General features: G+C 37.6%; 1 pseudogene; it reads right to left on the reverse strand.

Moving 5' to 3' along the window:
- Positions 1-21,358: 21,358 nt before the first annotated feature.
- On the reverse strand, positions 21,359-25,946 carry LOC116895996 (annotated as a pseudogene).
- Between the last annotated feature and the right edge of the window lie 1,431 nt (positions 25,947-27,377).

Raw genomic sequence — 27,377 nt, forward strand, 5'->3', positions numbered from 1 at the left:
TAAATTCTTCATAGACTTAGAAAGAGCAATTTGCAAATTCATTTTGAATAGCAAAAAATCCAGGAGAGCAAACACTATTCTCAACAACAGAAACATCTGGGGGTATCACCATCCCTGAATTCAAGCTGTATTGGAAAGCAATCATGATTTTAAAAAAAATCGCATGTTATTTGTACAGAGAAAGGCAGGGAGATCAATGGAATAGAATTGAAGACCCACACACCTATGATCACTTGATCTTTGACAAAGAAGCTAAAACCATCCAGTGGGAAAAAGACAATATTTTCAACAAATAGTGCAGGTTCAACTAGAAGTCAGAATGTGGAAGAATAAATGCAAATTAACCTATTCCTATCTCCTTGCATAAAGCTCAAGTCCAGGTCGATCCAGACCTCCACATAAAACCAGATAGACTGAAAATAATACAAAAAGAAATACATAGGCACAGGAGGAAATTTCCTTAACAGAACACCAATGGCTTGTGCTCTAAGATCAAGAATCCAAAAATCAGACCTCATAAACTTTCAAAGCTTCTGAAAGGCAAAGGACACTGTTGTTAGAACAAAGTCGCAACCAACACATTGGGGAAAGATCTTTACCAATCCTACCTCTGATACAGGGCTAATATCTAACATATACAAAGAACTCAAGGAGTTAGACTCCAGAGATCCAAATAATCCTATATAAAAATAGGGTACAGAGCTAACAAAGAATTTTCAACTGAAGAATATTGAATGACCACAAAGCACCTAAATAAATGTCCAACATCCACAGTCATCAGGGAAATACAAATCAGAACAACCCTGAGATTTCACCTCACACCAGTGAGAATGGCTAAGATCAAAAACTCAGGTGACAGCAGATGCTGGTGAGGAGCTAGAGAAAGAGGAACACTCCTCCATTGATCATGGGATTGCAGACTGGTACAACCACTATGGAAATCAGATGGGTGGTTCCACAGAAAATTGCACAGAGTGCTACCTGAGGACCCAGCTATAGCATCTTGGGCATATACCCAAAAGATGCTCCAATATATAACAAGGACACTTACTCCACTATATTCATAGCATCCTTATTTATAATAGCCAGAAGGTGGAAAGAACCCAGATGTCCTTCAACAGAGGAATAGATACAGAAAATGTGGTACATTTGCACAAGGGAGTACTATTAAAATCAATGACTATATGAAACTCGTAAGCAAAGGATGGAACTAGAAATATCATCCTGAGTAAGGTAACTCAGTCACAAAAGAATACACGTGGAATATACTCACTCATAAGTAGATAAATTAATCCAAATCTTGGAATACCTTAGATACAATTCACAGATCATATGAAACACAAAAGAAGGAATACCAAAATGTTGATACATCAGTCCTTTTTAGAAGAGGTAACAAATACTAATGGGAGGAAATACAAGGAAAAAAGGTGGAGCAAAGACTCAATGAAAGGACACCTAGAGACTGCCCCACCTGGGGCTCCATCCCATATGCAGCTACCAAACCCAGTCACTATTACTGATGCCAAAAAGTTCTTGCTGACAGGAACTTGATATGAATGTCTCCTGAGAGGCTATGCAAGAGCCTGACAAATACAGAGGTGGATGCTTGCAGCTAACCATCAGACTGAGCACAGGAACCCTAATGGACTGAAGCAGCTGAAGGAGGTTTACAACCCCATAGGAAAATCAACAATATCAACCAACCAGAACCCCAGAGCTCCCAGGAGCTAAACCACCAATCAAAGTACACATGGCTCCAGCAGCATACGCAGCACAGGATGGCCTTATCTGGCATCAGCTGGAGGAGAGGCTCTTGGTCCTGTAAAGGCCTGATGCCCCAGTGTAGGAGAATGCCAGGGCAGTGAGTTGGGAGTGGATGGGTGTGTGAGGGAGCACCCTCATAGAAGCAGGAAAAGGGGGGATTTTATAGGGGGGGTGTGGAACCAGGAAAGAGGCTAACATTTGAAATGTAAATACATAAACTATCCAATAAAAAAGATAAAATATAAACATGCAGTGACAGCCTCAATCTCTTCTTGTAAGAACCCACTGCTGTGTATATTTACAAATACAATTTTTGTCAAAGATTAAATGTGTGCCATCTATTTTCAGTACACTACTTACCATAGATTCTAGAGCCTAAGAGCTATCAACTGTAGAATCAAATATGAGTTGTAATAAGTGGTATGTTACTCAGACATACATTTTGCAAATACTGACAATACATGTCTTTACATTTTGTTAAAGAATAAAAGAGTGGATGCATTCAGAATTTAATTGATTGCTTAGTAAATAATATTTAGGAAAAGATCAATTCCATAACTATTTAGCAAAAGCTCTTCTCTGAATTCCATATTTAGTTTCCTACAAATGTAACATATAATCTTACCCCCAATGCTTTTCAAACATATTTTATTCATTCCCACTTTAATGTAAGAAATGCACCTCTATATTTCTATCTCCCTTATTCTCTCTTTCCCTCTCTTCCTCTCTTTTTCTCTCTTAATTACCTCTTTTCCATTATTGTACCCCATTTCATCATCCTTTCTTCCTCCTTGCAGTCTCTCTGGTCTAAGTTTATTAATCAGTGAATGATGGAAATATAGGAAGTAGGTAATTTCCAATATGCTTTTCCTAATTCCCATCTCCCTTGTTCTCAGTGTCAGAAACCCTTGATCATATTGATTACTATACATTCCTTTGATCAGTCGTTTCTTAGCTAAGTACCATGGTACACATGTTTAATCCAAGCACCTGAAGTGCAGTGCAGGTAGATCTCTGTGAAGTTGAAGCCAGTGTGGTCTACAGAGTAAGTTCAGGTCATCCTGGCTAATTAAAACCCTTTCTTTAAAAGTGCCCAATTTCCTTTTTATCTTTTCTTGTCCTTGTCCTTGTCCTTGTCCTTGTTCTTGTTTCTGTTATTGTTCTTTTCTTGTTCTTCGTGTTCTTGTTCTTGTTCTTCTTGTTCTCCTCCTCCTCCTCCTCCTCCTCCTCCTCCTCCTTCTCCTCCACCTCCTTTTCCTCTTCCTCCTCCTCATCCCATTCCTTCTCCTCCTCTTTGTTTTTAACTATTTTATGATGTAATGTAATTTTAAAGACCCAAACATGTAATTTGCTAATTGTGTTAAGATGGGAGCTACATAGTAACCTGATAGCTACAGAGTAAGATGTAGTCTCATTTCTATCATATAGCCACATTCATTGTCTCAGTAGGGTTTCAATAGCTCTGATAAAACACTATGACCAAAAGCAACTTAGAGAGGAAAGGGTTCATTTCATATTCCATATTGTACTCTATCACCTACACAAGTAAGAGCAGCAACTTAAGGCAGGAACCTGGAGGCAACAATTGATGTAGAGTCTATGGGAGAGTTCTGGCTTCCTCAGCCTACTTCGTTACCACCCAGGATCACCTTTCCAGTGATAGCACCATGCCCAGTAAGCCAAACCCTTCCATATAAATTATTAACCAGGAAAATGCTCCACAGGCTTGCTTGCCCACAGGCCAATCTAGCAGCGATATTTCCTCAGTGGGGGCTGTGTCTTCTCAAATAACTCTAGCTTGTATCAAACTGACAAAAAGGGGCATTGATTAAAATAAGTGTACATAGAGACATTTCCAGTTTGTTCTTTGTTGTGTAGACACAGCATGAATTCACTGTAGTTTGTTTTATTCAGTTTGCCTTGAGGAAAATTCATTTACTTGTACCGATAACATTCTGTGATGTTTTAATGACAGATGGAATGAGCAAGAGATCTTAATCACCTCGCTGCAGCGACAAGAGGGCCATGCACCTGTGCAGGCCTAATAGCAAAGAGAGAGCATGCTACCTCACTTGTAATTATTGGACTAACATTGTTTAACTATCAGCTATCATGTGTTTTGGGATTTTGTTTAATTAATTATTTTGAATTTTTCAATTCTATCGCCCTGGTTGTATAATTTTTATTCTCCTCTCATTTCATTATATTTTGTGGCACACAACTGACTCCCAATCCTTTATATGGAAACTGTGTTTTATGTGAGTAAAAATTTGAGGTTCATTCTTCATAAATCCAAAGGAAAAAATATCTACATCTAAGTAGGTGTGCTTTCCAAAGTACAAACGTGAAATAAAAAGCAGGGAAGGCTTCCAAAAAAAATGAGAATGGGAAAAGTATTTAAATGCAGACAGTTGGAAAATGTGTTGTTTCATCTCTGTATGATTTGTGATTCCTACTCTTTGCCACCATCTCTCTCTCTCTCTCTCTCTCTCTCTCTCTCTCTCTCTCTCTCTCTCTCTCGTCTCTCTCATAGGATGCTTGCCTGTGTGCTGCATAATTAAAGAACCGCAGTGGAGAAACAGGAGTGAGTTGAATTCTGAAACTGATTTTCATGAGTGGGCAGTGAAGAATTCAGTTTGCAAAACCAGAAGGAAGACTTTGTACAAAGCATTGTGGTAGAGAAAAAGGTGAAATGTAAAAGCATAGGAAAAGGAGGTCTCCTGACATCCTGATAAAAACTTGAGAATTATTTGGCAGTTCCAGCAGCTCTTGACAAAAGAGAAGCACTGCAGGGCATAGGCACATGTCCAAACAGTCTAAAGACTCAACCGAAGTCCCACCACTGTGGACTCAAAGCACCCATTAAGGGCTAATACACAGCAGTCTTGATCAAATGCCTACTGTGACATGTTCCAACTATACTTCCAAAGAGCAATGTGGCTATTTAAGTCTTTGTTCTTACTAACCACTGCACTAATGAGTTGTTCCTTTGGCTGTCAAGCAAGATTTGGAGGGAGGCGTGAGCTTAGTAGAGAAAAAGATTAAAATAGTTTCTTCAATATAATGTTTAAAATGCACTCTGTGTGTCAACTATCCAGAGTCCCAGAAAAGTTGGAATGATAATGGAAACTGTGTGTTTATCATATACTTATATTAATTCTAGAAGGTTAGCCCTAAGAAAATTGCAAAGCCCTCTACTTTAAGAAGCCCTTGCCTTGACTCTATTAGGATACTTGTCAGGTATATATCTGACATAGACATTCAATATGACCAAGGTCAATCTGTAAAACACTGGGCAAGACCTTATATGTGTTCTGATCAATCATTTCATAAATTTTTAGCATTCCTGGCAATCACTGTTTATTTTTTCAGACCATGTGTAGAATTTGTATCTATTAAACTTCTGCATCCCCAAACACTTACTCCTAATTTGGTATTCTCAAAACCAAAAGCTATGGTAGTTCATTAATTTGCAATTGGTGTTGTGCAAGTGCTCCCCATAACTTCTTTTACTTCCAAGGGATTGCTTTCTGAATTGCATTCCAACTAGCAGAAGTAATTGATTATGCTTAGTTCTTGGTTAGTCTTCACAAATGGCTTCCCAAATTAACACTAAGATGATATGTACACATCTTTGATTCAATGAGCTGTGGTTTATAAAAACATTTCCTCATTTATTTAATCATTTAAAAATCACTTCTGAGTACACACTTATGCAGAGGTAATGTGAACATCCAGGACTATGAAGGCATGGTTTATTCAGCATTACAGTCTAGTGAATGGATATAGCATACAAACTAGTGTGTGCACAGAGGGTGGCATGTAATATGTACTGCAAAAGAGAGAAAACACAAATGTAAACGGGGAATTGTCATCTCTAATTGCAGAGAAAAAAATGGGTGTTTCTACAGATTAACAATTCCTAGAATTGTTAATTTTACATTTGTAGACTATTAGATGCAACTAACTGGTGTCACTCACCAAGTTCTGAGCGGGTGACATCACAGATAAACAATAAACAGATATTCAATAAGCTCTTTATAACCTTGATCTTCTGTATGTTTAGAAGCACATAGTGAACAATAGCTTGGAAAATGTTAACCTTGTGGAAAATAAAATCCATTTGCTTCCTAGCTTCTCATCAAACTCTCAGACTTCTTATCCTTGTGTTTCTCCTCTACCTTAGAATCTGCTAAAACAATCCTGTCTAATTCATACTCAGTGTCCATTCCACTTTAGAAAGAAACCAATTAAGTCACTGGATTTCATACCTTTTACATGGTAGAAATAGATTCATGAGATTTATTTTTATATTCCATCACTCATAACTGCTAATCTTCCATAAATGCATACTTAATGTCATCTGTAGGAAATCTAAAAGTATGCATTATATATTCATGGTGAAACACCATTTACCTATCCTCCATTTTAGTCCTTAGTAAAAGATAGGATGAGTGAAGTCCTATAGAATTCATTGTTAATGAATCCCATTAAAAGGATTTTAATGAATTTTGTGCTCCAAATTTGAAGATCTTAACTTGTGGCATCTTTTTTCTTTTCAAAGTAATCACAAATTTAATAGAGTTACTATGAGTTTTATCATCCATGTAAGATGGCACCCCCCTATACTTTTATCACATAGGAAACTATGAGAGAAGGGTTTCTGAGAGTTGGAGACAACCAGCCATCGAGGGATGCCTAGCAAGATGCTGACTCCAAAATTAAAGGAAAAGATATACAAATATTTAACAAGGAAAATGTTATCAAATTAATAGAAATTTTCCACTTAGATCAATGAGATTGTTTGTGGCATAATATATCCCAAAAATACAAAATTATCTGATGAGGCCTAGGAAAATAGATAAATTGAAGGCAGTTGTGTTCTGTTTACTGTTAGAAATGAAGTACATTAGCACGTTAATAAGTAGTAAGTAGAGTTTGTCTCTTTTTAAGTTAAATTATAAGTTAGACTGTAGGGAGACAAAGAACCCTATTAAAAAATGGGGTTCAGAGCTAAACAAAGAATTCACAGCTGAGGAATGCCGAATGGCTGAGAAACACCTAAAGAAATGTTCAACATCTTTAATCATAAGGGAAATGCAAATCAAAACAACCCTGAGATTCCACCTCACACCAGTCAGAATGGCTAAAATCAAAAAAACTCAGTTGCTGGCAAGGATGTGGAGAAAGGGGAACACTCCTCCACTGTTGGTAGAATTGCAGACTGGTACAACCATTCTGGAAATCAGTCTGGAGGTTCCTCAGAAAATTGGACATTGAACTACCTGAGGACCCAGCTATACATCTCTTAGGCATATACCCAAAAGATGCCCCAAAATATAACAAAGACACGTGCTCCACTATGTTCATAGCAGCCTTATTTATAATAACCAGAAGCTGGAAAGAACCCAGATGCCCTTCAACAGAGGAATGGATACAGAAAATGTGGTACATCTACACAATGGAATACTACTCTGCTATCAAAAACAATGAATTTATGAAATTCATAGGCAAATGGATGGAAATGGAGAATATCATCCTGAGTGAGGTAACCCAATCACAGAAAAACACACATGGTATGCATTCATTGATAAGTGGCTATTAGCCCAAATGCTCGAATTACCCTAGATGCCTAGAACACATGAAACTCAAGAATGATGATCAAAATGCTAATGCTTCACTCCTTCTTTAAAGGGAAACAAGAATACACTTGGGAGGGAATAGGGAGGCAAAGTTTAGAACAGAGGCTGAAGGAACACCCATTCAGAACCTGCCCCACATGTGGCCCATACATATACAGCCACCAAACTAGATAAGATGGATGAAGCAAAGAAGTGCAGGCCGACAGGAACCGGATGTAGATCTCTCCTGAGAGGCACAACCAGAATATGGCAAATACATAGGCGAATGCCAACAGCAAGCCACTGAACTGAGAATGGGACCCCCGCTGAAGGAATCAGAGAAAGAACTGGAAGAGCTTGAAGGGCCTCGAGACCCCATATCACAGCAATGCCAAGCAACCAGAGCTTCCAGGGACTAAGCCACTACCCAAAGACTATACATGGACTGACCCTGGGCTCCAACCTCAAAGGTAGCAATGAATATCCTAGTAAGGGCACCAGTGGAAGGGGAAGCCCTTGGTCTGTCAAGACTGAACCTCCAGGGAACATGATTGTTTGGGGGAGATCGGTAAGGGGAGGAGGATTGGGAAGGGAACACCCATAGCGAAGGGGAGAGGCAGGGGCTCGGGGGATGTTGGCTGGGAAATCAGGAAAGGGAATAACAATTGAAATGTAAATAAGAAATACCCAATTTAATAAAGATGGAGGAAAAAAATAACAAAAAAAAGAACATCAGATTTGTTTGTTTGCTATATTAAAAAGCAACCTCCTCTAAATTCATTGAAATGTGGATGACTATGTACAATGGAGAATTTTTTGACAGTATTAAAAATTTGGTTGAAAAAAATAAAGGTGTTCATTAACATTAAAAATGAAAATAACATAGATACTTGTACCATCAGAAAAAAAAATAAAAGCCTTAGAAATAAATTGAATGAAATAAACAAAGCTCTCCCCGCCCTCACAAAAAACAGGTTAGGTAAGAAAGATAATATATATTAAACAAAGAAATGTTTGGAGAATGGTGCTTTTCCATGAACTGAATGATCTAGCGCTATAAAAATGTCTAACGGACCCTAACTAATCAGTGGAATCCCAATAATTAACTCAATAATTATGGTAGTAAGTGACAAACTGAATCTTAATTGCAAATTAAGAGGCCAAGAGAAAATGGAAAGGTGAATCTCTAAGAGCAACACATTGGGAACCTTACAGAGTATCAGTGCTGACAATCTAAAGAAGCAAGACCAGTGAGTGCAGCAGTGTAGGGGTTCGGGAATAGTCAGCTGTATTGTGATAGAGCTCTGCTGTAGTGCCAGGGTGAAGACCAGTTCCCAGGTTCTATTTCCAAGCCAACTGTTTCTCCATATGGAAAAAAGTTAGATTTGAGCCCCATCTCAATGGTCAAGAAAGAAGTGATGTCTCCGTGGATTGAAAGTATAAGAGGAAAACTAGAACATACATCATCTAAAAGATAACAAAGGATACTGTCCCCATTTTTTGAGGGGTGATAAACACCTCTTAAATAGTCAGCAATGCATTTAGTAAGAAATGTAAACGCTACAAAATGTATATTGTTAAAATTGATTGTTTATATTTATGTAAAGTCACCAATAAAGACTCACGACAATACTTAGAATGAGAGATTAGTTCAGTGCCACCTGCACCTGAGGAAAAAAACTATGTCAGGTGCTTGCAAACGACTCCATTCAGTCATTAGGAAAATAGAATCAGCTCATTTTTTTTCCTCAAAAGGAAAAAAATTGAACGGGCACTTCCCAAAGCAAGATACTCACATGCACAAGCTGCACAGACAGGTTTACTCAACATGTCTAGTTATAACAGTATTTATTTAGTTAAAAATAAAATGAGATAATATTAAAATGGAGCAAGGGTAGGGAAATCTGGGACTGAAGGGTTTAAAGTGCTTGATCTGCAGAGTACATCCAGAGTACAGTCATGGTGGGTTCTCAGGATTTGGGAGGGGAAAGGCAGGTGCCCAGGGACCTTCCAGTGCAGTCAAATTAGTGATTTTAGATCTTTTCTAAGAAAAGATAGATGCCTCCTGAAGAACACTGTCAATGTCTTGTCTCCATACATATATACTCAATGCACACACATCTGTACAATTTCACATAAGAACTGCACACACAAACATTTGTGACATAACGAATAATCGTAAATGTTGATATGTTGGTTACATTTTTCAAAAACTAAAACAAATGTTATAATAATATAAATGTAAGGAATTTATATATACAGTTGATGATTTTGTAAAACACGTCTGTCATGTTCCATTCTGGAAGGCCTTTTGGTTGCATTTTCTAAAGTTGAATAGTGGCAAACTCTATGGCCCAGTAATTCAACCACAGGCATACACATAAAAGAAAAAAGATACATGTGGCTCTCTACTTGTGTGTGCAAAGGTTCTAAATTTCATACTCCTCTGGTCAGATACATGGGTCCTGTGATTTCTGATTGTGGTGTAGAACTGACAGTATATACTACAAAGTTTTATATATTACAATTTATTGTATAATGATATTATATGAAAATGTATATTTATTGAAAGATAATGCATTTTAAAACACCATATTTTAAGTAAAATAAATGTAAACCTTTAGAAATTGAAGCTATTTTTGCCTCAGCAATCCTGAATAGAATACGTTTACCTCTCCACTTTCTCTGGTTCTACCCCATTCTTATCAAAAAGGCTTACCCTCATTTCTGTGGAAGAAATGACATGGTTTAGCACATATCCTTTCTCATCATGGAAACCAAAACCTCACAGAGACACATTGGAGAATACTGAAGACATGTGGTCCTCAGCATTCAGACTCATTTCCCCTCGGTATAACCACTTCTGAGTATGCTTCTTTTCTGTCAACCTCAGAAAAGCACTTCTTTAATTTTGTCAGCTAGAATATATAACAATTTATTTTTATTTCTTTGTTCTGAACTACTAAATAGATAACATTACTTTTCACCATGACAGTTGGTTTATAGTAATATTGCATCAGGAAAAAAATCCCACCCTTCATATAATCCAAAGTATATGCGTTGTCCATTTAATTTACCTCCAAAATTATGTCTGCATGCGTGTGCTCCTGGAGGCCAGAAGTTCATCTTGACTGACACTCCCAATGTGGTATCCCGTTTCTGCTTATGGCATTTTTCATTGGAGTAAATTATTTACACAGAAACATCTTAGTTTTTTTGTCTTGACACAGGATCTTTTCCCAAGTAGGCTCTGCTAGCTGGCCACTGAACCATATCTAACACCCATTTCTGCTTCTCCAGGGCTGGGATTGCAAATACATGCTACCATGCCCACATTTTAATGTGGGTTCTGAGGCTAAAACTCAGGTTCTCCTACTTGTACAGCAAGCACTTTACTGACCTCTCTGTCTCCCTAGTCCTACCTCTTAAAAAGTAATAAATTCCATGTTAGCTATAAATTATGTAGTTAACATCGAAGTCATATCAGTAAGAGGATGTTTCTAAGTGTCAAGCACTTGTTGAATTAAGTGAATGAATAGACAAGAACTTAGGCGTTTGAATGACTGCTGTGGGCAGGTGGCATAGCTACTTGACGGACAGTAGAAAGGAGACAGGAATACTTAAACTGTATTATAATATAGTCTTCCAAATAAGGAAAAGATGGAAATTCTTGGGCGGTAAATGGCATGGCAAGGATTATAACAGCAGCAGAAAACAATGTAATCCAATTATGAGGCATTCACGTAAAGAGAAGGTACTACTGTCTCCTGCAGAATCAAACTGGTTCCTTGCTTTTTCACAGTCTCAAAATGAGGTTATAAACGGGGCAGGCAGCTTGCTCAACCTTATAATACGTATAATATGAACACAAAATCATTAAAGCCTTTCAACAATCCCAGTGAGTCCAAAGTCTTGTCTGCAAGTCTGCTATCACCGTCATTGATATTTAAGAGTTTTATTTCAAGATCTAACTTTAAAAAATGGTTAATTCTTAATTGTCCACGTCCAACACAAGGTTAGTATTCCTATGGACATAGGACATAGAACAATGGACACTGTGATACATAAACTAATGATATTTTTGGATGTATTTCTGAAGTTCAGAATAAGATCATCTGACTTCCTGTTTCATGGAGCACTGTGGCAGGGGCCCCTCTCCTTGACCAGTGCCTGTTGTGTCCTCAGCTTGCCGTGATCTTACCATGCAGTGCTTTATGAGGCTCTAGTTGTTATTCTTTATGATAATGGTGTTTTAATTGGTGTTGTCTCACACTGAGCATCTTGGTGAAAGCTTCATGATGATTAAAAATATTATTGTAATAGTTTCTGGAAGGTAAAGCTATAGTCATGGATCCTTAGAGGGGAATTCATGTAGAAGCTAATTGGACCAAGAATCAATATATTTCCTTTGGGGGCAGTAAGAAGAAAATTAAAAACGACATCTTTTTTGGCCTCTGTAGACCCTCTTACTACTACTGTTTTCTTTGGGATGTTTTTTTTCAAGACAGTTTATTTTTTTCTGTGTAGCCTCAGCAGCCCTGGAACTTGCTCTGTAGACCAGGCTGGCCTTGAACTCACAGAGATCCACTTGCCTCTGTATCCTGAGTGCAAACATATCTTTTATAACATCAATTCTATTAGACCATGTTTCAATTTGTGTCAGCCATGGTATCAATATCACATCAAAAGCATTATCTTAGCTTGCAAAACATACAAAACACTCACGAATACATGTACTGGTAGGGATTACTTGATGGGAAATGGTAATTTAAGGATTATTTAATGCCAATTAATATTTGTTACTTGAAAACCATTTATACATAATTGGGAATTCTTTGCTGTGGTTTGTTAATTATAATTTTTACTAGTATATCCAGGTAGCAATAGTTTTATTTCTATGAAAGTGATTTTAATGGACTTTTCCAGTCTTTCAAAGATAAGAGTTGAAGCAAGGCATAGTGGCTCATGCCTTTTAATCCAAGCACGGGGGAGGGAGAGGCAGGTGGATCTCTGAGTTTGAGGTCAGTGTGGTCTACAGAGTAAGTTCTAGGACAGACAGAGCTCCATGGAGAATTCTTGTTCCTTGTCTCAAAAACAAAAAAAAAAAAAAAAAAAAAAAAAAAAAAAAAAAACAAAAACAAACAAACCAAAAACCCAACCAAACCAAACCAAACAAAACCAAAAACAAAACCAAAAACAAAAACAAAACAAAGAATGACAATAGACTACAGTCAGTCAATGCTGTTTTTCATCCCTTCCTGGGAGATGATCTTAAATGTTTTATCTGACTATATTCCTTCCACTAGTAAAGCAATGAGTATGCTTTGGGCACAATCATATAGAGATTACTATATATATATGATTGGGTCTTTTTTTTCTCCATCTTTATTAACTTGGGTAATTCTTATTTACATTTCAATTGTTATTCACTTTCCCAGTTTCTGGGCCAACATCCCCCATACCCCTTCCCCATCTCCTTCTATAAGGGTGTTCCCCTCCCCATCCTTCCCCCATTACTGCCCTTCCCCCAACAACCACATTCACTGTCACCAGAGTTTTTGATTTTAGCCATTCTGACTGGTGTGAGGTGGAATCTCAGGGTTGTTTTGATTTGCATTTCCCTTATGACTCAAGATGTTGAACATTTCTTTAGGTGCTTCTCAGCCATTTAGCATTCCTCAGCTGTGAATTCTTTGTTTAGCTCTGAACCCCATTTTTAATAGGGTTACTTGTCTCCCTGCGGTCTAACTTCTTGAGTTCTTTGTATATTTTGGATATAAACCCTCTATCAATTGTAGGATTGGTAAAGATCTTTTCCCAATCTGTTGGTTGCCATTTTGTCCTAACAACAGTGTCCTTTGCCTTACAGAAGCTTTGCAGTTTTATGAGATCCCATTTGTCGATTCTTGATCTTAAAGCATAAGCCATTGTTTTGTTTTGTTTTTTCAGGAAATTTTCTCCAGTGCCCATGTGTTCGAGATTCTTCCCCACTTTTTCTTCTATTAGTTTGAGTGTATCTGGTTTGATGTGGAGGTCCTTGACCCACTTGGACTTAAGCTTTGTACAGGGTGATAAGCATGGATCGATCTGCATTCTTCTACATGCTGCCCTCCAGTTGAACCAGCACCATTTGCTGAAAATGCTATCTTTTTTCCATTGGATGGTTTTGGCTCCTTTGTCAAAAATCAAATGACCATTGGTGTGTGGGTTCATTTCTGGGTCTTCAATTCTATTCCACTGGTCTATCTGTCTGTCTCTGTACCAGTACCATACAGTTTTTATCACTATTGATTGCTCTTTAGTCTTGATAAATATTTAAAGAAATCTATTTAAAATTATCAGTGTAAAAGTTTTCTTTTCCAATATTTGTAATTGTTTCTAAAACAATTTGATGTTTACAGGGCCCAAAAAGTTTACAACTTCTTATTCTCTTCCTGTACTTTTCTGTTTACTTATTTGGCCCATTGAACTGCCCAATGACCTACGACAAAGCTAAACAGTAGGGTTAATATCATTTCCTCTCATTCTTATGCATGGAGGCTCTTCATATTTGACCAGTAAATTAGAGGCTGCTCTAGTCTTCTGTTGAGACCTTTTGGAAAATTAAAGATGTTCCTCTTATTCCTGAGCTGCTAAGGATTTTTATCAGGAACAATGTTGTAATTTATCGAATACTTTTCTCTACATTCACAGTGATCATGCCACTTTGCTCAACAGACGCAGCAAATTATCAATCAGTATTTGAGCTGTTAATCTATTGTTCTTAGAATTCTTACAATAAATAGACACCAGATTTTTTTCTTACATTTCCATGAGATTTTCAAATATGAACAAAACTTTCATTAAGACATAGTAAAACTTTACACACACAAAAAAAAAAACTCACCTTATTTTCAGGCACATCTGACTGTTTTGAATAGCTTTCAGTGTTCTTTGCCAGAGAACCGTTTCACTGGTTTCCATTTCATGCTAGGCATCCCATCATAAGTGACCTGGATAGTTCACATTTTCTTTGCCTCTTATAAGTTATATAATAAAGAAACTTGAAATGAATGTCTTCATATGAGAAGAATTATACATTTACATAAATATTTATCTATTTATGTGTATTTGTATAAAATTATATATTTATTGTAGGAAAATATCTGACTCTTTAAACTGATTGTTTTAAATACTGACCAAGAAAACTATTTTTAATTACACACATGACTTGATGATGAGTCTGTTTGTCTACTTTAAAACATTAATGAAGGTGTTAGCGTCATGAAGAAAAGTTACCCAGACTCTCCAGCTCTGAAGATTCACCTACTTTTTAGCAGTTTCTTCAATTGATCTACTAACTTCATGGCAAGTCTCATAAAACAAAAGTGTGGTTTATAGAGTGAAATACTCCACGAATATGTATAGGTTCAATACGCTATGAATATCCACACCAACTGCCAGAAGATAACCCTCTTGTTCAATAGTGGCATATCTGCAACAGAAATTACTAACCTCACTCTAATTGAGGCCACCTTCACGGGAAGAAATGGATACAAATTATGAAAACCTAATTCAAATATGGCTGGTGGAATAACAGGCTCGATTGGTTGACTTAGTACTGCTTAATTCATTTGATACCTTGCCAATATTTGCTTCTAAACATTTGCCCATAGACAAAGGCTACATATGACCTTATTGCAGGCCAATCAGTAGATAACAGTAAATTCAGGGACTTTAGTAACTCAGAGGACTAAAAATCAGTGGTAGTTGAGTGATCAGTCTAAACATGGCATCTATACCACTCCTCTATTGTTTAGGGAATGCCTTGGACAAGAGATCAGAAATATAAAACAAAATAAAATAAAGATAAAGATAGGTTATAAGAGCTGAGAGATAAAGAGAAGAAGGGCTCTAAATGCCACCTTTCTGATTGGTGAAAAGTGGAATGTCAGGGTAGTTTTGATTTGCATTTCTCTGATCACTTAGGACTTTGAACATGTCTTTAGATGCTTCTCAGTCATACAAAATTCATCTGTTGTGAATTCTTGGGTTAGTTCTAAACTCCATTATTTGATTGGGTTTTTTGGGGTTTTGGTGTTCCTGAGTTCTTTATATATTTTGTATATTAGCCTTCCACTGGATGTGAGGTAAATGAAGATTATTTTTCCCAATCCGTAGGATTGCCAATTTGTTTTATTGACTATGTCCTTTGCATTAGAGGTGCTTTCCAGTTTCATAAGGTCCCATTTATCACTTCTATTTTAAATTAATTAATTAATTAGTTAGTTAATTAATTCTTGCAGTCCAGATTCTACTTCTCCTTCCAGTCTACCCTCCTGACAATTCCACAACCCATCACCTCCCCCCAGTCTCCACAAGGATGTCCCCACCACACCCACCTCACCAGACATCTAAACTTCCTAGGGCCTCTAGTCTCTTGAGGGTTAAGTATATAAGGGACATATCATAATTGCCCTCTGAAAGACCCAACAAGCAGACAAGCAGCTGAGAGAGTCAGTTGCAGATATGGTTACCAAACAAATGAACGAAAGCTGCTGACCCCTCTGAGGAGAAGGGCAATCCTGTAGGAGGAAGAGAAATTTTAATTAATCTGGACCCCCATTTATCAATTCTCAATCTCAGATTATGAGCCATTGGAGTTCTGTTTAGGAAATTTCTGTGCCAGTGAGTTCAAGGCTCTTTTCCGCTTTCTCTTCTATTAGATTACATGTGTCTGGTTTTATGTTGAGGTCCTTGATCCACTTGAACTTGAGCTTTGTGCATGGTGACAAATATGGATCTATTTACATTTTTCAATGTACAGACGGCCAGTTAGACCAGCACCATTTATTAAAGATGGTTTATTTTTTCTATTGTATATTTTTGGCTTCTTTGTCATATATCAAGTGTCTGTAAGTATGTGATCTTATTTATGGGTCTTCAATTCTATTCCATTGATCAACCTGTCCGTCTCTGTACCAATACCATGCAGTTTTTATCACTATTGATCTTTAGTACAGCTTAAATTCAAGAATGTTGATTCCCTCAGCTGTTCTTTTATTGTCAAGAATTGTTTTTACTATTCTGAGTTTTTGACTTCCCAGATGAATTTGAAAATTGTTCTTTCCATGTCTTTGAAGAATTTTGTTGGGATTTTGATGAGGATTGCAATGAGTCTGTAGATTGTCTTTTGTAAAATGGTCATTTTTGCTATCTAAATTCTGCCAATCCATGAACATGAGAGATCTTTCCACTTTCTGAAGTCTTTGATTTCTTTCTTAAGAGACTTGATGTTCTTGTCGTACAGATCTTTCACTTGTTAGGTTAGAGTTACCCCAAGAAATTTTATTTTATTTGTGGCTATTGTGAAAGGGATTGTTTTCCTAATTCCTTTTTATCCTATTTATTATTTGTATTAAGGAAGGCTACTGATATATTTGAGTTAATTTTCTATCCTGCCACTTTGCTGAAGTTGTTGTAGAATTTTTGGGGTCATTTATGATACTATCATATCATCTTCAAATAGTGATATTTTGACTTCTTCCTTTCCTATTTGTACCCCCTTGACCCCCTTTTTTTTCTAATTCCTCTAGCTAGAACTTCAAGTACTATATTGAATATATAATGAGAGAGTGGGCAGCCTTATCTAGTCCCTGATTTTAGTGGGATTGCTTCAAGTTTCTCTCCATTTAGTTTAATGTTAGCTACTGGTTTGCTGTATACTGCTTTCATTATGTTTAGGTATGGATCTTGAATTCCTGATCTCTCCAAGACTTTTAACACAAAGGGATGTTGTATTTTGTCAAATGCTTTCTCTGCATCTAAGGAGATAATCATGTTTTTTTTTCTTTGAGTTTGTTTATATGGTGGATTACATTAATGAATTTTCACATATTGAACCAACCTTGAATCCTTAGGATGAAGCCTACTTGATCATGGTGAATGATGGTTTTGATATGTTCTTGGATTCAGTTTGCAAATTTTTGTTGAGTAATTTTCATCAATATTCATAAGCGAGATTGGTCTTAACCTCCTCTTTTTTGGTAGGGTCCTTGTGTGGTTTTGCCTCGATTTGTGTTTTCATTATTGTTTCTACTTCCACTTTTAGGTCTTGGACTGCTTTATGCAATTTCTTCACCTGTTTGATTGTTTTCCTGTATTTCTTTAAGGGATTTATTTGTTTTTTTCTTTAAGGGCTTCTTAAATGTGTGTTTACTTGTGTTTTCCTGTATTTCTTTCAGTGAGTTATTATTCTCTTTAAAGGACTCCTTTATCTTCATGAGATAGGATTTTTGGTCAGCTTTTTGATTTTCAAGTGTCTTGGTGTGGTAGGAGAATGAGGTTTTGATGATGCCTACGTACATTGGCTTCTATTGCTTATGATCTTGTGCTTGTCTCTCACCATCCCTAATGTTTGCTAGTCTGGGTGACTCTATCTGGAGTCTGCCTCTTTTGTCCCTGGGTTGCAACAGGTCTTCTGGTAGGCCTGCAGCCCTGATTGTAGCAGACCTCCTATGGGGCCTTCCAACTGGAGGGTATTCAGTGGAGCGTAGAAGCTGCTGATTTGTTGCCCTGGCTGCAGTAGATATCCTGGGAAGCCTTCGGAATGTTGGATCTCAGAAGAGTAGTCAAATGGTTTTCCTGTGTTCTCCAGGGGTTCAATGAACTGTCTTTTCTGTTTCCTTGTGTGCAACTACACTCTAGGGATGCTTTCAGTCTTTTGGGTCAGTTGTCCTGCATGCCACAGAGGCCCCTGAAGGTCTTCAGATTCTGGTGTCCATTGCCTAGTTGCCCTATTTACAGAAGAACTCCTGGGATGCCTTCAAGCTGTGGTATTTTGGGTGTAGTGGATCTCCTAGGATGTCTCCCATTTTGGTGTCAGATGTCCTGGGTGCAGCAGATCTCCTGGGATGCCTCAGGATGTGGTATCAATGCTTTGAGTGCAGTGGATCCTCTGGTATGCTTCAAGATATAGTGTCTTCCTGGGAGCAGACTAGATAGCAGTCTGTGCCGGCAGAATGGACCAGACAGAAGGGAACTCTCTTGTTACTTCCTGTTTCTCCTGACCACATATTCAAGGTCCACCTCCTTTCATGGCAACGTCCTCCTACCTCTTGTTTGTTTTTTAAAGTCTTGTAGCATCAATAATCCATTTTACATAATTCATTAAAATATTTGTTAGTGGCTGAAGAGATGGCTCTGGGACTAAAAGCACACAGTGTTCTTGCAAAGAACCAGAATTTTGGTCCCAGGATCCATGTTTGATGACTCAACGAACTTTAAATTCAGCTTCATATGAGCTCCAACATCTCTGGCATCCAGAGCTATCTGCAGGCACATGCACATACCCATACCAAGACACATGTATGTGCACACATAATCAACCGCAAAAATAAATATAAAATCAGAGTTCAGTCAAATAGGATTATCAGATTTGAAATATATCCTCCTTCAAGATATTGGGGTTTTTTTGCCCAATTTGTTTCTACTAATTCATTGATAATTTCATATTTCCTTCTGTGGAAAAGAAATCAAATCCAGTCAACAGAGTATTTAATCCTCAAAAAGCTTTTCCATTACTTTACCAAGATATACCAGGCAGTATATCTTGCCTGGTAAATTAGTATGAGAGCATGAAAGTTCTTGAGTTGGGAAAACCTTAAGGTATGTTTCACCCTCAGGAGTTTTCAGAGCAACTTCTGGCGGTAGGAGAGCTTGCCAGAAGGAGTAGGGTGACCTGGTCAGGTCAAGAATGATTTCTCTATGTTAGCAATGAAATTATGTGGGAGTAACGGGTCTCATCAAGATACAGTTATCTTGTGCAAAGGAGTTATCTTCTGCAAGGAAAGAGCACTTTCAATAGCCTGTATTGTTTGAGGTGCCTCTGGGTCCCCCATGAGCAATAACTCTCAGGGACATAACTCATGTCTGGCATTGAGACTTTCATTTAATTACGCCCTCTTCTGGGAACACTAATGTGTTCCCTAACATGGATACTTTTACTCAAACTCCTTTTTTTAAACTCATACTTTTAATTAGTTTACACAAGAGTAGGGTTTCATAAGTTTCTTCATATATCTTTAGTTTTAGTTAATCTTCTCTTGTATCTCTTTTGCCCTACTTCCAAGAGCCCTTGTTTAAACACTAGGATGTCAGTATTGACCCACTCCCATTCATGTGCTCTGCTATCTCCTAATATAAGCTTTATTGGGTTATCTAGCACAGTATCCCATTTAGGGTTTTTCTGCACTTTTCATTTTGGTTAACTCTTTCTCTGCCCCATCATTTTTCCACCTCAACCACTATACTACTCGCTTGCAATTTCTCTAGCAATGCACTTCATCTAATTTTTTAAATTTATAAATGGTGACACTGTGTTCACTAGTGGACATTCAATATACGTTTGACAAAGTAGAAGTCTTTATCATGGAAAATCAGAGCTATAATTTAGTGATGAAGCAAGTCTATTATTAATCATTTATATTTTAAAGTCTTGATGGTGAAATTGCCCATGGACCAAATTAATTAGCCTCTATGAACAAACATGCAAGATGTCACTCAATCCTTATTTATTAAAAGTAACCTTCATGTATTTTTAGGTTTAGAATCCACACTTGAAAATATGGTAATTATTTCAGAAATAAAAATAACATTTTCTAATATCTATACCAGATAAAACGACATCAACAGCAAAATTAAAAATATTTTAAAAGAAAAATTCCATCTGTAGAGCAACTATTTTTTTAACTGGTTTTACTGATTTTCATTCAAAATATTTGTGTATGTATTACCTCTTACTCTGCCCATGCAGTTGCTAATAAGATACTTAAGAAAACCTTTGGTTGAATATTTGACTAGGATTTTTTATATGAATACTTTCTGTCATAGGTTAATAATGTGGCTTCAGAAATATCTAATTAAAAGCTTTCTGCGAGTTTCATAACCTTGTTTTATATACTGAATAATCTTGCATATCGTTTTTTATTTCTTCCTGTGAAATTCATTAACAGCAATTTCTATTCAGTTTGCAAACGAAAAACTGATCAATGTTTAAAATATTTTGTAAGGCAAAATTTCTATAAAGCTGAACCTAGAAACGCCCCCCAAACCTTGTGGTGCATCAATTTTTACCATGACCCGTAGATTTACTCAGTCATCTTTAGTCTCCAACTGCTCCACATGGACCTACAACTATTTAAGCCCATTGAACTAACTGTTTACTTGTCCATACAGAGAAAACTTCACAGCCATTTCTTTAAAAAATCAAACACAATAGAGCAAACTAGATTGATTTGGTAGATACCTCTCTATTGTGCTAGAATGAAGAGCCTTGCAGGAAATTTCATTTTCTCAACAGCAGTTTGAGAAGTGTATACATAAATTTCTTTATTGATTAACCAGTATTACTTAGGCCTACACATCACATTCATTATTCAGTTCAGAACGTTCTATCATAACCTGTGAAACTATATTTACACAAGACACACCTAAGATCCTTGCTAGACATTAGCTCTCTGCTCTTCTAGCAAAGCCAATGGGGTGTGGAGTCTAGAACAGCTCAAGATCATCCAGTTCTTTTCCCAGGAAAAGTAGGAGCACATAACCAAATGCAGAAACTCTTGAAACTGCACTATCTTGATTAATTTAATGTGCAATGTGGTGATGTTTTCATTTCTGAAGTTTGTACTTTTCCTTAGAAAGTGAAAATTCAAGGAGCAAACACAATGTATCATAGCCTTTTAGAAAAGAGAGGAGTTGACTAACATCTTCAAATACATTTTTTGGGGGGGTTAAGCAAACTTTATTGATGGTATTCAAGAGAGAAGGGAGGGCTCCCTAGGCCCCTCCTGTTATTATGGGGTCTGGGATGGAATTGTGAGGGAGATGCTCAATGTTGGGGGCCAAGTTGGGATGGGGACTCCTCAGCAACTGAGGGCCTCTCTCTTGCTCTCAGTATCCTTGCTGGGCTGGGGTGGGTGGTCCAGGGTTTCTTACTCCTTGGAGGCAATGTAGGCCATGAGGTCCACCACCCTGTTGCTGTATCCGTATTCATTGTCATACCAGGAAATGAGCTTTACAAAGTTGTCATTGAGAGCAATGCCAGCCCCAGCATCAAAGATGGAAGAGTGGGAGTTGCTGTTGAAGTCGCAGGAGACAACCTGGTCCTCAGTGTAGCCCAGGATGCCCTTTAGTGGGCTTTGCCACCTTCTTGATGTCATCATACTTGGCAGGTTTCTCCAGGTGGCATGTCAGATCCACAACGGATACATTGGGGATAGGAACACGGAAGGCCATGCCAGTGAGTTTCTCATTCAGCTCTGGAATGACCTTGCCCACAGCCTTGGCAGCACCAGTGGATGCAGGGATGATATTCTGGGCTGCCCCATGGCCATCACGCCACAGCTTTCCAGAGAGGCCATCCACAGTGGCAGTGATGGCATGGATTGTGGTCATGAGCCCTTCCACAATGTCAAAGTTGTCATGGATGACCTTGGCCAGGGGGACTAAGCAGTTGGTGGTGCAGGATACATTGCTGACAATCTTGAGGGAGTTGTCATATTTCTCGTGGTTCACACCCATCACAAACATGGGGGCATCAGCTGAAGGAGTGGAAATGATGACCCTTTTGGCTCCACCCTTCAAGTGAGCCCCAGCCTTCTTCATGGTGGTGAAGACGCCAGGAGACCACGACATACTCAGCACCAGCATCACCCCATTTGATATTAGTGGGATCTCGCTCCTGAAAGATGGTGATGGGCTTCCCGTTGACAACAAGCTTCCCATTCTCAGCCTTGACTGTGCTGTTGAACTTGCCATGGTTAGAGTCATACTGGAACATGTAGACCATGTAGTTGAGGTCAATGAAGGGATCGTTGATGGCAACAATGTCCACTTTGCCAGATGCAGAGCAAAAGGCAGCCCTGGTAACCAGGCGACCAATACGGCCAAATCCGTTCACACCGACTTCACCATCTTGTTAATGAGACGAGCTGGCACTGCACGAGAAGATGCGGCTATCTCTGGAACAGGGAAGAGCAGAGAGCCTAAATACATTTTCTTTAACTACTTCATTGAACTATGTGTAATAAAATCTTAAAGTGAGTTAAATCCCAAAATAATTCACATATTTTCTCTTTCAGTGAAATATCCTCTCCATACATAGACAAGAACTCAATGCATTATTTTTACCATGTTTGTATATGATGCATGTATATTTCTAAGTACAAGGACAGTGTTTATATAACATATTCATTCCAAATACCAAATTTTATACTCACAAAATTTAAATATATACTAACCTTATCAATCAAATGTTTGAAAGATTTTCTAAAGTTAAGTAAATGATATCTTTGATAGAATTTGTTACAAAGATTAAGAGATACAATTATTCTTCCTAATAGCTTTGGTTGTAAGTAAAAAATCATATTTTGTAATATCTATAAAAACCACATATATATTCTAAGTATATGAAACATTAGATTACAACATCTTCATCTTATTGGTGTGCTTCTTTATTTTTTGCCATTTAAAAGAGAATGAAGGGAATTCACTGCTCAAACAGTGCATCATATCATTCACTCCAAAGTTTGAAACATGTAATACATTGTTATAACATGGAACATCATATTACATTTCATTTTTTTAATTTTTTATTGAACATTCCATTCATTTACATCTCAAATGATATTCCACTTCCCGATTACCCCTCCACCAACACCCCCATCCCACATCTGGCCTTCCCCCTCCCCTTTGTCTATATGAGAGTGCTCCCCCACCCTCCTACCCTCTCCCACCCCACTGCTCTAGCATTCCCCTACACTGGGGCATCAAGCTGGCCTGGGACCAAGGGCTTCCCCTCAAGTTGCTGTCAGACAAGGCCATCCTCTGCTACATACGAATCTGGAGCCCTGGATCTCCTCCAACTACACTGCTTGGTTGGTGGTCTAGCCTCTGGAAGAACTGGGTGGTCAGGCTTGCTTATTGTGTTCTTCCAATGGTGTTGCAATCCCCCTCCTGTCCTCCAGACCTTCCATAAGCTCCCCCATCTCTCAGTCTGATGGTTGGCTCCAAGCATCCACATCTGCATTGATCAGTTACTGGCTGGACTTCCTCAGGAACTGCCACACTAGGTTCCTGTCAGCAAGCACCTCTTGACCACAGCGACAGTGTTGAGTTTGGTGTCTGCAGACATGATGGATCCCCAGGTGGAGCAGTCGCTGGTTGGTCCTTCCTTTGATTCTTAACCACTGACAAGCTGTGGTCTCTAGAAAGATGTTTCCTGCTATGCAATCAGAATCCTTTGGCCTAGTTCAGTATTCAAGCCAAGGCCAACTAAAACTAGCTGAACCTTCTGCCTCACCGACTTCACAGAGCCAATTATTGCTTCCCTTATGCACTTGTGCCTTCTTTGTTTTGTAACTCTGCCTATCAACCCGTTTGCTTTGGTCTACACCACTACGTACATGATGTTTCATGGGCATGTGCTTTTAGAATAGTGAATAGTTTTGTTCTCCTGTATGAGATACAGATTTTTCCAGCAAGTGATTTAGCTTCTAAAGGTTCGGTTCCGTTCTTCTTCAAATGGATATCTATTTTGTCAATAGTATTACTAAAATTATTATACTTACTAGGAGTGTTTATTGGCATTTGTATTCGAAGATAATTTCCTATGCATGTGTCAGTTTACTTTTTTGCTCTCTTTTGGGCCCATAGGTAGGTGTCTGTATCTATGCCAATTCTATGTCATCGCTGTGACAACACTTTTGTGGTGTATTTTGAAGTCAGATGGTGGAATATCTCCTGCTTTGTCCTTATTCAAGATCACCTTGCTTATTTAATTTTTTTATGACCTGATACATATTTTAATATTATTTTTTAGATACCTCTGAAGAATGTTATTGGCATTTTGGCTGGGATTGCAACCTTAAGTCTACAAAAAGGGACAAACAAAACAAAACTCAATCAACAGAGAGAAATATACTAAAAAAGAGAAAATGCTTACAAACCAAATATCTGACAAGAAAAATCATATCAAAGTACATAAAGACTCTGTAAATCCTTGACACAAGAAATAACAATAATAGCAATAGTAATAATAATAAATTATTCATTCAAATGGGTAACAGGCCTTAATAGAATAGCATATAAAAAAATGCTAAGCATCCCTAGTTACTAGAGAAATGCAAAGGAAAATACAATTACATCACCTCACCCAACAAGGAAGGCAAAGGGTAAAAGGAGAACTAGTATCTGATCTCCAGCTATGCTCCTCTGGGGTATATAACTAAAAAGAGGGAAACAAATGTGTGGAAGAGGTATTTGTTCTCCCGCATACTTTGCAGTGCTGCTAATACCAGCTGAGAAATAAAAGCAATCTTAATTTTCTACTATCTTGATAAACAGATCATCTACTTATACAACCATGAAATGGCCATCAAACATTTGTCAATAACGTGAATGGAACTGAAGATCATTGTGTGAGATATAAATAAAGCAAGAAAAGAAGGCAAGTACAATGTGATCTCACTCGTAGGAAAAGTCTATTACAAACCTGGATTTTGCAGCACTTGGGAGTAACAGCAGTTACCAGAGAATGAGAAGAGCACTGGGCAGAGAAGATGGAAAGGCTGACCGATGGGTATGGAGATATTTAGACAAGAAAAGCACATCGGGAATCAGTTACACAGTAGGATGATTGCTAACCCTGTTCTTCTACAGTTCCCAATGCTTGAAGAATTTTAAAAATTTTCCCTGTAAGGAAACAAATGTTTGAGGAAGTAGATATGTGAGCCTACATGAACAACAGATGCCTTGTACACAGAAAGAAACACAATCTCTCCACACTGTACAGGGCTTAGGATCTTAGGTACCAGAGAAAATAATTTGACTCCTCTGTGAATAGCTCTTCTTTATCTCACATTTGAAGTTCCTCGACTTTAAGCTTTGCCTGTATTGTATAACTTCATCAGACTGCGCACTGCTATCATTGTACAAATGTTTACACTAAAAGTCATCAATATGGTCCAAGGCCTACATTGTGAATTAACTTAATAAAAAGCACTTATTTAGTGTTTTTCCCAAGTTCTTGTTTAAACCTCATGGACTTCTATTAAAGGTCTCTTGAATTTGGCTCATCAACAGTTTCAACAAATTCTCCAAAATGTCATCTTCAGCTCTACCCTGTAGCTAATTGTTTTTTCTGTTTTCTCCTCTTACACATTTTGTGATGTCTGATTTTCCAAATTTTTCACATTAAAATATTTTTTTAATTAACCTAATCTAATTTTAGGGCGTAATCAAATTGTTCCTCCGTGAAAATTTCACCAATCAGTCCAGATATGACTAATTTACTGTCTATTGTACTCAATTGTTTTTTAATTGCAGGTTCCTTTCCGATACATTTAATTCTATTGCATGGATTTTTATTATGGAAGTCAGAGTTATGTAATAAAGAGAGTCAAAGCCTCAGAATTTGATCCCCTTTTAGTTCAAATTCTAGCAAAACATATATTAGCAGCATGATCTTAGTTAAACTTCTCTCTGTATGTGATTTCCACCTGCAAAATGAGAATCGGCCATCATGCCGTTTTCAAGGAACAGAATTCTATGAGATGCAAATGTGTTACAAGGACTGATATTCCCCTATAGTCTCATATGTTTTACACTTAACATTTATCAACTAGCATTTGAGCTCTTAAGGACAAAGAATTTGATAAATGCTATAAAGCAGAGGATCACACAAAAATTTCCATTTTCATAGAGTGGTTACTTCACTTGACTATTAATACCCTTGTAGAGAAAAATTAAACAGCATAAATCTATGAAAGATACTCTGTCATCAAAAAACATGCAGAATTTTATGTGTACTTATATGTATGTGCTGCCCATATGTTAACTGCATATGTAAATTTAAATGTATACCAATACAAAGGCACGTACATACATACACCCATATTAACCTATGTGTGTGTATGTGTACATGCTCATATATTTATAGTCAAGTAGCTGTCAGGTAAGAACTTGCTTTCCATAGCTTAGCATATTTCTAGTCATCACAGTTGTATGGTTAATGATTTCCAAGGTAATGTACTTTCTCAGAAAAAAAAAGTTTTTTTCAAAATTACAAGGAACATTTCAAGATACTAACTTGAGAAGGGTTAAAAATGTGTAGTTTAGACAGATAATGCTAAAACATCTTGCAGCAAGATCAATACTTCTGCAAAATTCACAAATATCTTCCTAAGATTACACTAATTGAAAATATCTTTCTCTAAAGGTTTGATTTAAAGAACATTTAGGGAGAATTATTGATCAATCTAACGCAGAGAACAACTCCCCCTTTTCCACATTTTGTTTTTTATTTTAAAATCCAAGCACACAAGTCTGTGGCCTTGCCCTTCATTAGTTCTTCCCAGTTGGAATGCCTGGCTCATCTCTCAAGGGAATGTTTTTGCTACTTATTATTGATTTTATAGCTCAAAAAATGGAAGTGGGCAGTAAATGGCTGGGTTTCAGATTAGGAAATAACCACTTAGAAAGAGAAGCCAGCTGGACACTTGTGATAAATTGCTATTTTCGGTTTGAATTTTATACCTAGTTATAGGTAGTTTACAAAATTAAGCTCCATATGGGCAAAACGCTACTGAGGGAGCAACAGCGTAACCTGTGTGTGGTTACAGATGCTTCTCACGCTCTTTGGGGACACATTGTGAGGAAACATGTCATAATCACGGATTTAGGAATAATGAAAGATTTGGCTTTCATCTGTTTTTCATGGATTTACCGGAGCTGAGATAAAGAAAGCAAACACACACAAATGTTAGCTGTGATAGCATTGAGAGAGACTAAGCAAACGCTTCCTGAATGGGATTAAAAGGGCATGGACATTGCCAACCCGCGTCTTCCTCTCTCCACTGCAAACCCCCCCCCCCCATGTAACTCACAGAAGTCGCTGAATTCTCAGTTTGGAAAAACCACAATACATTTAAGTAATGGAGAAATAAATTATAT

This window comes from Rattus rattus, chromosome 3, assembly GCF_011064425.1.
Source record: "Rattus rattus isolate New Zealand chromosome 3, Rrattus_CSIRO_v1, whole genome shotgun sequence".
In the NCBI taxonomy this organism is placed as follows: domain Eukaryota; kingdom Metazoa; phylum Chordata; class Mammalia; order Rodentia; family Muridae; genus Rattus; species Rattus rattus.